We start from the raw sequence: 12,094 nt of genomic DNA on the forward strand, positions 1-12,094 counted from the left end.
ACTCCAATCTTCTCTCTGGCTGTTTGCAGCGATCTCCTGCATGCCCAAAATGATATTTGCCTTTGCTTCTTTTCCATCTCTCACTTCTGTCTGATATATATCTCATTGCAATTGTAATATTTCTGTGTGACTCCTAGTCTAACTCATATATGCATATTATGTACATAATATTTCACTTTGTCCTTGATAGATATATCCATGGAGAAACTAAACTGTATATAACTATTCTGATGATGTCTTCCCCCTGTTTTCTGCTATGTTGTTAATTTTAAGTCTGAGATAGTTCATTTTTTGTTAAGTAAAGATATTAAGGAATATGGGCCAAAGGCAGATATATGGAGTTAGGCCACAGATCAGCATTGATCTCATTGAATGGTGGAATAGGCTCGTGGGGCTGAATGGCCTAATCCAGTTCCTATCTTCCTATTTAATTCAGCAAAGCAAGTAGATGCTTAATGTAACAACAGATGGTAACAGTCGTAAATAATTCTTAAACATTATCAATACTGGCTTAGAACTTAACATGCAATATTAATGTATGAATGGTTAATGTATTTTCATCACACATTTGTTTATTATTTTTAGCAGATATATTATCCCACTCAAAATAACTATACTCATTAAAATATTTGATAGTGGTTTGTTGTGTGAGTGTTCAAGTGTTGCTAACAATTTCTTGGATATTTAGTTGTTTATTAATTAGTATTTTGGCAACAAATACAGCCACTGGCTCATCTCCCTGCCTATTTTGGGTCACTTTACAGTTTTCTATAGTTGTAGTTACTAAATTATTAGCAAATATATCAAGGTTGAGTTTTTTTTTCAACATCACAGATGTTTTTAAGGGACATAATATATATCATTTAATAAAAAAGGTCACAACAGAGACCCAGGTCTGTTAGCCAATCAAATAATTGTTTTTTACTCCAAGACCTACCTACCTACTATAATATGGTCACCTCGATAATTTATAGAATATCTACATAGCGAGGTAGAGCATCAACTGTACAATCTGAATATTGCTATTGTCACTTTGCATTAAAGAGAGTGCATTACCTACTGTTTGATAGTTATCATTTTTGCTGAATGATTGAAATTGAAAAATTGAAATTGAGATTGTCGCCACTTTGATCATATTCACATTGGCCGATCAGCTTCACAAACGTCATGGCTGACGTAATCTTCTGCAGGCCATCTTAATATGTTTACATGATGGGAGCTGGTAACTCCCACCACAGTTCAAAGATTTTGGTAATGAGGTGGAATGATTATGTCTTTAGGATTGAACCACTGAATATTACACTTTGAAATTAATAGTAAGGTCTTCCTACATTTAGTTTTGCTAAAAGTTTATGTTTCCATGTTGATTTTAGAAAATTAAGTTTCATTCACCTTTTAGGTATTTATTTTTACTTTTGTCTTTAAATGGGATATAGGCATTGTTGGCACAGCTGGTAATAGTTGTATATCATTTATTGCCCTTTGAGAGCAGTTAAGGATTAGCCATATTGCTTAGGTTGGAGTGACATCTAAACAAGAACAGATAAGGGCAACAGATTTCCTTCCCATAAAGGACATTAGTGAATGAAATGGGTTTTTATGACAATCAATGATAACTTCAATGATAATTTATTTTGAATAATGAGTTGTATTTAAATTCCACCAGTTGCTGAAATCTTGTCTGCAGAAATTAACCTGCACTTCTGCATTACCAATTCAGTTGGCATTACTACTGTGTCACCATCTCCCTGTGGCTACTCATAACCCTATGCCATCTAATGTCCACACTCACTCCCTCATGTTCCCTCATTCCTCCATGTCAAGTGAATGCTAATTCCCCAGTGTCCACCATGAACAAACCTCAAGAGCCTTTTAAAGATGAAATGGTTCACTTTCATTCATCGTGTGAAGTGGGCATTGCTGGCTGACAGCATTTATTGCCATCCCTAGTTCTCCTGGAGAGGTTTGTGATGAGCTGAATCACTCCAATCCATTTGGTGTAGATAGACACAATGCTGACAGGGAGGGAGTTCTTGGATCTTGTCTCACTGATGGAATAGTGATATATGTCCATGCTAAAATGGTGAGTGACTTGAAGGGAAACCTGCAGGTGACAGTGTTCCAATGTACCTGCTGCCCTTGACCTTCCAGAGATGGTAGAGGTTGTGGGTTTGTAAGCTGCTGTCTAAGAATGTCTGATAAATTCTGCAGTCCACGTTGTAATTGTATACACTGCTACAGCTGAGTATCAGTGGTGGAAGGTGTTGATATTTATTGATATGGTGCAGATCGATAGGGCTGCCTTGCCTGAGTGAGGTTGAGCTTCTTGAGTTTTGTTGGAATTGCACTCATCCAGGCAAGTGGGGAGTATTCCATCACACTCCTGACTTGAATCATTAGATAATGGATAGGCTTTGAGGAGTCAGGAGATGAGTTACTCAATATAATACTCCTAGCCTCTGGCCTGGCTTTTATTTTAGATTACTTACAGTGTGGAAACAGGCCCTTTGGCCCAACAAGTCTACACCAACCCGCCGAAGCGCAACTCACCCAGACTTATTCCCCTACATTTACCCTTTCACCTAATACTATGGGCAATTTAGCCTCACCAATTCACCTAACCTGCACATTTTTGGATTGTGGGAGGAAACCGGAGCACCCGGAGGAAACCCACGCAGACACGGGGAGAATGTGCAAACTCCACACAGAGAGTCGCCTGAGGCGGGAATTGAACCCGAGTCTCTGGCGCTGTGAGGTAGCAGTGCTAACCACTGTGCCACGTGCTGCCCACAAGCATGATATTTATTTGGCAAATTCTGTTCAGTTTTTGCTCAATGATAACCCCCAGGATGCAAATAGTGGGAGTTTCACTGATGGTACTGACATGGAATGTCAAGGGGCGATGCTTAGATTCTCTTCTATCTGTGAAGGTCATTGCCTGGCACTTGTGTGGCACAATGCCACTTCTCAGTTGTAGATATTGTGTTATAGGCTATCTTTATTAATTCACTCACCTGTATTCATGAATATTCAATATAATATTAATATATTAAATTAATAACATGATATTCACTAACTGGGTTCCTGTTCATTCATTCACTAATTTAGCAGGGGATGGGAACCTAAATTGTAGTTTGAGTATACAGGAGGTTGAGAGTAGTGAGGTCAGAACGAAGGTTTCAAGGTCACAAGAAGGCACCAGCAAGCAAGAAGTTGGTTTGAAGTGTGTCTACTTTAACACCAGGAACATCGGAATAAAGTGGGTAAACCTGTAGCATGGATTGGTACCTGGGATTTCAGTGGTGTGGCCTGGAATTGTTATTGCAGGTTCTGGGATTTAGATGTTTCAGTAAGGACAGAGAAAATGGTAAAAGGCGGGGCGGGGGGGAGGGGTGGGGTGGCATTGTTACAGAAGGACAGTATTACAGTTGCAGAAAGGACATTTGAGGACTCATCTACTGAGGTACTATGGGCTGAGGTTAGAAACAGAAGAGGAGAGGTTACCCAGTTGGGAGTTTTCTGTAGATCTCCAAATAGTTCCAGAGATGTAAAGAAAAGGATAGCAAAGATAATCCTCGATAAGAGCGAGAGTAACAGTGTAGTTGTTATGAGGGACTTTAACTTTCCAAATATTGACTAGGAATACTAAAGTTTAAGTACTTTAGATGGGTCAGTTTTTGTCCAATGTGTGCAGGAGAGTTTCCTGATACAGTATGTAGACAGGCCAACAAGGGGCAAGGCCACATTAGATTTGGGTAATGAACCAGGCCAGGTGTTAGATTTGGACGGAGGTGAGCACTTTGGTGATAGTGACCACAATTTGTTTATATTTACTTAAGTGATGGAAAGGGTTAGGTACATACTGCAGGGCAGGAGTTATAGCTGGAGAAAAAGCAATTACAATGTGATTAGGCAAGATTTAGGATGCATAGGATGGGGAAGTAAACTGCAGGGGATGGGCACAATTGAAATGTGGCGCTTATTCAAGGAACAGTTACTGCGGGTCCTTGATAAGTATGTCCCTGTCAGGCAGGGAAGAAGTTGTCAAGCATGGGAGCCGTGGTTTACTAAGGAAATTGAATCTCTTGTCAAGAGGAAGAAGAAGGCTTATGTTCGGATGAGACGTAAAGGCTCAGTTAGGACACTTGAGAATTACAAGTTAGCCAGGAAAGACCTAAAGAGAGAGCAAGAACCAGGAGGGGACATGAGAAGTTGTTGGCAGTTAGGATCAAGGAAAACCCTAAGGCTTTCTATAGGTATATCAGGAATAAAAGAATGACGATACAAAGATTAGGGCCAATCAAGAATAGCAGTGGGACGTTTTGCGTGGAGTCAAAGGAGATAGCGGAAGCGCTAAATGAATACTTTTCATCAGTATTCACGCTAGAAAAAGACAATGTCAAGGAGGATATGGAGATACAGGTTAAATCTGTTATGCTGTTTAACACACAAGTGGTCCTTTTTTTTGCAACCACAGCAGGTGGACACCTCTTCTGCCTTGTGCTGCACCTGGCATTCTTTCCCGTCCTCTTCAGTAAACATCTGAAGGTCTAATATAGCTCTCAGTATGAAGATTTTATACTGATAAACTCTAGCAATAATGACAGCATCAAAGCCATTTACTCTCAAGGGGTTAACCTCTTATAAAACTTCTTTTCATGCGTCTAATACTTTAATAGCCCCTAAGTTATGTTATGAAGATGTGGGTGTACCTTTAAGAGAGTTAAAAACAGCAGAACTACCGGACATAGCACCAAGTGTTCTCAATAAGGCAACAATGTAACACTGGGTCGAACAACCCGATTAGTTCACTGCCTGGAGACAAAAACAAATTGGAATTCGGCCAATCAGTTTAAATTATACCCCCAAAAAATACCAATTTCCAATCCAGTTTGAATTGAGTATATTGACAGTCTTAAAAGCCAATGACACAATATGATGCTCTGGGGTATAAGACTGGGGGGAAATTGAGCAGTTGAGAGGAGAACTGCCAATTCCTAGCATGTAACAGACTGCTTGAAAAAAGATCTCTCTTAAAAGTACCTTTTCAATTAGTAACCTGTGATGCAGAAATTCCTAACAAGGAGAAAAGAAGACACAGGAAGATCCGAAGATAAGAATCTACAGCTGCCTGATTTTGAGATAAGATGTGTTGTTTTGTAAATCTTAATTGGAAGTTTTATCGGACTAGTATTATAGCAGGGAATGTAAAAGATAGGTTAGAGAAAGAAATTGTAAACGGTGGTTAATTAATTATTCTCTGTTATACCTTAAGAAATAAAGTTGTTAATTTTTGTTTTACATAGTTCTTAGCCACTCGAATTTTTACTGCACGGGATAAATCATTTCTGTGTTGCTGGTTTTAAATCAGGCAGGAGAGTTTATCCCGTGTCGTAACAGTTTTCAATTTTCCCCCAGTCTTAGACCCCAGAGCATTGGATTATGTCATTGGCTTTTAAGATTGTCAATATACTCAATTCAAACTTGATTGGGAATTGGTACTTTTTTAGGATATAATTTAAACCGATTGGCCGAATTCGAATTTGTTTTTGTCTCCAGGCAGTGAACTAATTGGGTTGTTTGACCCAGTGTTACATTGTTGCCTTATTGAGGACACTTGGTGCTGTGTCCAGTAGTTCTGCTGTTTTTAACTCTCTTAAAGGTACACCCACATCTTCATAACAGTTATCAATCAAACTGAGTTCAGGGCCCCCTTTTAAGATAATGATAGCTTTGAAACTCCGACAAATGTTCATAATGAGATGTCAACAACTAACTGTTGAAACAGATGCTCCACAAGCTGTCCTGTCAATCATAACAGTCCAGCAGAGTTTTTAAAAATAATTACAGACAGCTACAGATAGTTGTTTTTCTATAGTTTAAAAGAGTGGGCAGACTTAAAATATTTCAGACCGTGGCAGTTAAACATATCTCATCCACCTTTCAAAAACATTTATGCCTACTTCATCAGTTTCTTTTACATTCACAATGCAGTTTAAGGCCCTTGCAACAGTCGAAGTGAGAGCTGTTCAGCTAAGTTCAGCTTGTCCTCATGCAATGATATGTGCCTCTAAGAGGTGTGTTTTGTACTGATTTCATTTAGAGAGAGAGAGAGAGAGAGATAGGGGACAGGTGCCAAGCAGTCTCTGAGAAGGTAAATAACCTGTATAGCCTTGGTGTTTTTTAAGTTTGTAAAGCCTTGGTTTTTTTTAAGTTGGAATAATAGAAGCAGCCTAAATGGGTGTGATCAAATCCCACAGAACCAGGGAGTTTAGCAGTTGTTCTTGGGGTTTTGAAAAAGTGAAAGCTATTCTTTCCCAGTCTAGATTACAGACAAAAGCTAGGGGTTCTCTGCCTGCTACTAGATTGCATGTGAGACAATCTGTTTTCTGAATTTGCCTTTTGGCAAGGATGTGGTTATGGGATATTACTATATATTTGAACATTTAATTAGTAATAGTTACAGTATCTATTATTGTGTTCAGTTTTCCCATAGAATTATTTCCGATTCCTTCTTTCTTTTGTTGTATTTAAACTATAATGGATGAATAAAGTGTGTTTCGTTTTAAATCCATTAGTTTGACCAGTCAAATTGCATCTGGAACACAAAACCTTATATTTACCTTTAAAATAAGAAAAATTAGGGTCTAGACTATTTTCTGAATATTGTGAGGGGGCTTGGTCTGATCCATAGCACTTCTGAGTTTGTGTTTCCCTCCTGTGTGAATCATGCCTCTTCCTTTCCCTGTACAGTAATGGCAAAAATAGGATCTGTTGGTGATGAGAGTGGGACTTTCATGTATTTGTAAAAGCCCCCAGCATCCTCTCAACTCTTCCAGGATCTGGCACAAAATTTTCATTTGCAGATTTCAGAATGCCACTTTGTGGTTTTATGCCAGATGCCAAATAAATATATAGATTTTTAAAACAAATTTGCACATTTTCAGAATAAGAGAAACTTAGAAGTTGGTGCCAAGATACAGAGAAGGTTTGCAACATATTCACCTTTTCTACTGCACTACAAGCTATTCAAGAGTTTTATTTAAACCAACAATTTGAAATGTCTAAAATACAGGACAAGTAAACAGAACTGCACAGTGCATGAAGAGAAAATGTTACTTTAACATTAGCAAAATTATCTTACCATTTCTAGAGTTATTTAGTTTTAACATTGAATAATTGAAACTTTGATGCTTGTCAAAACAAATGGAACAAAAATATTTATTTAACAAAATTATATATTTTTGACTTTGTCAAAATTTCAGTAAATTAGTTGATTTTAATTGAGAAATTAGAATCCAACCGCTGAAAGATTAGTTACAAATTTTACAAGACTTACCACAGAAGGCTTCGTTTTATTTATTTATTTAATTTGTTGCTAAATATTTGTCATAATTGAGATGAAGAATATGATCTAAATTTTTTCCCTTTGTTTCCCTTCAGTTAGTAATGATTTTTAAAAATCATAAATTTTTATGATACCATAGTATCTTATTGTTTGTCTTTTGTTATGAAATTGTTGTGTGACACATTCAGTATAACTGTCTAAATTCAGTTCTTCTCTTCCTTATCCTCATGAGGCATTAACCTGTTTCACGTAATTTGGTTAATCCCTTCTCTAAAATAAACTAAAATAACTTGCATGAAAATGTTAAGCATTCACATGCTGGTAATTTCAACATGACTAAAGGCAGAATTGTCTTCTCCCTGTATGGTGTGATTAATGGTAAGCAAGATTACAATTGGGTGAGAGTGAAAAGATTAGATTCTTGATTTCACCTCCCAAGTTCAGGATGTCACCCGAGTGACAGCAAGCTCATTTACATACATTTGCATCTCACTAATACCTAACATTACACTTCCAATGTTCCTCTCTTACATTAGGAAACTAAAAGACACAAAAGTTTGACAAGTAAAACAGAGGGTGCCTGGTGACTTGGCTTGACAGCTTTTGTTGCAGTTCATGGAATAGCTGTGCCAGCTATCTACCTTCTCTTTACATGGAACTGCTTCTTCTATACAATGACCCTGCTTGGTTAGTGGCAACAATCCTCTTCAGCCCTTCATCCATGCAACTTGGCATCAGCAGAGTACAAGCCTCACAATATCACCATGTTTTTTCCATGACCAGCTCAGCCATCACCTCAGGGCATCAACCATTTGTTCTGGGGCTGAGAGACACCTAGGACTTGAATGCTTCTGCCAGATTGGTTTGACCTCAGGGATAGCCAGGCATCTCACATATCTGTACATGATTTTTTTTTTTGCTGACATGGAACCAGACATTTTATGCTACTTAAATTGCTTTTACATACACAAGGTCTTTAGCACTAACATAGGTATTTAGGAATAAGGAGCAGGAGTAGGCAATTCAGCATTTCAAACCCACTCTGGCATTTAACATGATCATGGCTGATTGTATCTTGCTCTCAACTCCACTTTTCTGCCTGCTCCCCATAGCCCTTTATCCCACTTTTCATCAGAAAGCATATCTATTTTTTTCTTGAATCTGTTTATTGATTCTGCCTCCAGTGAATTCCAGGGCAGTAAGTTCCACAGATTCACAACCTTCTGAGAGATGTCATTTCTTCTCATTTCAGTTATGATCCTACCTCCTCCCACTCTATGTCTATGACCTCTTGTTTGAGACTGTCCCAAAGGAGGAACATCTATTCAATGTCCACTTTATCAATCCCCTTTAACATTCTGTATACCTCAGTCAGATTCCCTACCATTCTTCTGAACTCCAGTGAGTACAAGCCCAAGCTATTCAACCACTTCTCGTACAACAGCCCTTTCATCCTGGAATCAAGCTGGTGACCCACCTGTGAACTGCCTCCAGTGCCAGCACATCCTTCCCCAAGTAAGGGGAATGAAACCACACACTGTACTTCTATGTGGTCTCACCAAAATGGTTGTAACCACATTTCTATACTTTTATAATCCAGTCCTTTTGCATTAAATGTCAGGATTCCATTTCCCTTTCTGATTAAATGTTGTAGCTGCATATCCACTTTTTGCAATTCATGCACAAGGACACCCAGATCTCTCTGCACTTTGAATCTGCTTCCCATTAAATAATGAATTGCCCTTTTATTTTTCTGGCCAAAATGGACAATTTCGTACTTCCCACATTAAAGTCTCTCTACCAGGTTCTGGCCCATTCTCTGAGCCTATCAATATCCATCTTAAGCTCTTTATCTCCTCATCACAGCCTGCTTTCCCACCTATTTTAGTATCATCCATAAATTTTGCTATGTTACACTCTGTCCCTACTTGCAGATCATTTACATAGATTTTAAATAGTTGAGGTTTGAGATGTGAACCCTGCAGCACTACCTACTTATAATTCGCCATCCAGAGAAGGACCCATTAATCCCAACTCTCTGCTTTCTGTCAGTCAGCCAATCCTCTATCCAAGCCAATACTCTACAAGCCCTTAACCCTCTTCTAGGTCAGTCTTTTATTCAGCACCTTGTCAAATGACTTCTGGAAGTCTAGATCTACCACATCCACTGGATCCCCATTGTCCACCTTGCTGGTTACATCCTTAAAGAATGCCAGCAAATTTGTAAGGCGTGACTTGGCCTTCATGAAACTGTGCTGATACTGGTGAATTGAGCTTTGGTTCACCAATGTTGAGTTATCTCTTCCTTTATGATTGACTCCAGCAACTTCCCCACTACAGAGGTCAAACTAACTGGTCTATAGTTTCCCACTTTTTCCCTATCGTACTTAAAGTGTAATAAAAATTCATGATACGTTATTGCTATCATTTGGAAACTTGGTTCTCATGTGGAGAGAATCTTGTTCACTCTTAAATTTGATTTGTATTTCTATATTGTTTGGGTTAAGATGAATAACACTTCGATTTCTTTTTTGAGTTTTACAAATAACATTAGGGTGTCTGGAGATGCATTTACTTGCATGTAAATGGGTCTTTTTGAAAACAAAACCTGGAAGTGAATGGTTCAGTGTGTCAGGAAAACTAGGTAGAAGTGATGGGGGGGGTGGGGGGTCAGGGAGTGGGGGGAGGGGGAGTGGAAATGAGCTATTGCCAAGATGTCCAATAACATAGGAAGGCAAAGATATAAACAGTTTCCTTTCAGAAAGAGAGAACATCCAGAAGATCAGTGAGTGTGCAGGCAGAAAAACCTCATAAGAACAATAGGGCAATTTAGCAGTTTCCTAAGTGGTCAGGCAGGAGAGAAGTCCTGAGTGATTTAATGTCAGTAAGTGAAAGCAGATGCTGTGAAAGAGTTTAAAGAACTAATTTTAAGAAATAAGTATGCTATGCTGGCAGTTTTCTAAATGATCTTAAGAAAAGACATTAACCAAAGAAGATTGCATTAGTGAAAGCAGAATTTTGTTATGAAGAAATCAACATGCCAACTGAACCGAAAACTTTAAAGTAGAAACAGGCTGACCCTTCCCTGAGGGTTGAGTATCTGTAAGATTGTTGAGGTAAAAAGGTGGAATAATTTTTTCTTATACTTGTAATAAAGACTTTAACTTCTATGCAATAAACTTTGATGTTCTTCTGCTAAAAGTGACTGACCGACAAGGTAACCAAATTGTAAAAATAAGATTAGTGGTCAGTTAAGCCAGATTTAACTCTGGGACCTTACTTTTGCAGTAATAATAACATTGGGATCATAAGCAATGTTTCTCTAATCTAGATAGAGAAACCACTGAGAAAAGTCTTAATGCTGCAAAATTATTGGTGCATCCTCTGAGGGTTCATTGCCTTTCTCCTCAAATGATGTGGAGATGCTGGTATTGGACTGGAGTGGACAAAATTAAAAATCACACAACACTAGGTTATAGTCCAACAGGTTTATTTGGAAGTACTAGCTTTTGGAGCACTGCTCCCTTGTCAGGTAGCTAGTGTCACAGGCTACATAGTGTCTACATAAGAGGGGAGATGGAAGTATTTAGAGAAAATGTACAATAGCTTATGCAAAATTAGCACTGGTGGTAATGAGAGAGAAGCATACCACAATTGACATTACTGGATTGGTTATCCATTAGTATTTCCCCATAAGCACATGAGTGATTCTAGTCTTTCCTGTTCAGCCTCACTGTCATCTTCTCATGGGCAGTAGAAGCTTTATGTCTACTAATCCCCCACCTGTCTTCGACATCTAAACCCAGTTGTGAGCCAGTTTCTGTTGCAATGAGATGAAGGGAGGGTTTGAATGTGATGGAACTGGATGCAAGAGCAGTCAGTGATCATGCATAACAGGAGAGGTGATTAAGTTTTCCTATTGAGTTCGTAGGAAGCTCAGTGGACAGGTGTCAGCCTTGAGTGGACATGATGCATGTGATGCTGAGTCCATCAGCCTTTGTCAGAGGCATCTGCAGTGAAACAATTAGACTGAGTGCTGGCCTTCAAGTATGAATTGGTAGGCAGTGCAGTAGATCATTGACTTTCTTGCACTGCGGTCATCCCTCTTGACCCAGGAGAAAATATGAGTTGGTCTATCAGGTTGGCTGGGATTGGTGGCATGGCCTCTTTCTGCAATCAGACAGGAAGCAGATAAATCTCACCGTCAGTGTCTCCAGATCCTTCTTTCAGAACCATCTGTTCACAGTATGGAAGTGAGCACCACAGTGTGATGCATCAAACCTGGCTTGCAGCATCTGAACCAGTGTCTGGTTGGGGTTTATAAAGCCACTGGAGTCTTGAAACCCAGAGGTCCTGGCTATGATAAACATGTCAATCACCTTATTCAATGAGAAACATGTCCAACATCTCGCTTGTATAATTAATAAGATGAAAGACAAACCCAGCCTTATTGCAAGATAACTCGCCCAGTCCATGGCAGTGTAGACATTGTGAAACTCCCTTGCCACCACACCTTAACTGCAAATCAGAAAATCCATCCTTGCATTCTATGCCGAAACTTGAAAAGCATAATTGTTGCTTTTCATGTTATAGTGTTGGAATGCAGCCTCAGTGCACAAAGGCTAACTGTTGCAGTTTCACTCAGTCCAAATGCAGCTTAATGATTCAATTGGAATAATAGTATTTCCTGAAATGTTTTTGATGCATGTTATTTTGAAAACTGTCTACTTACCTTCGCGTGTTCTT

At 38.8% G+C, this 12,094-nt stretch overlaps 1 protein-coding gene across 3 annotated transcripts in view; it reads left to right on the plus strand.

Annotated features, from left to right (window-relative positions):
• cfap74 (cilia and flagella associated protein 74) overlaps positions 1-12,094 on the plus strand; it is a 219,223-nt gene that overhangs the window by 36,640 nt on the left and 170,489 nt on the right. The window lies entirely within an intron of this gene.

This window comes from Chiloscyllium plagiosum, unplaced genomic scaffold, assembly GCF_037043375.1.
Source record: "Chiloscyllium plagiosum isolate Xiang-an unplaced genomic scaffold, Cpla_swu_hap1 HiC_scaffold_37, whole genome shotgun sequence".
NCBI lineage: Eukaryota > Metazoa > Chordata > Chondrichthyes > Orectolobiformes > Hemiscylliidae > Chiloscyllium > Chiloscyllium plagiosum.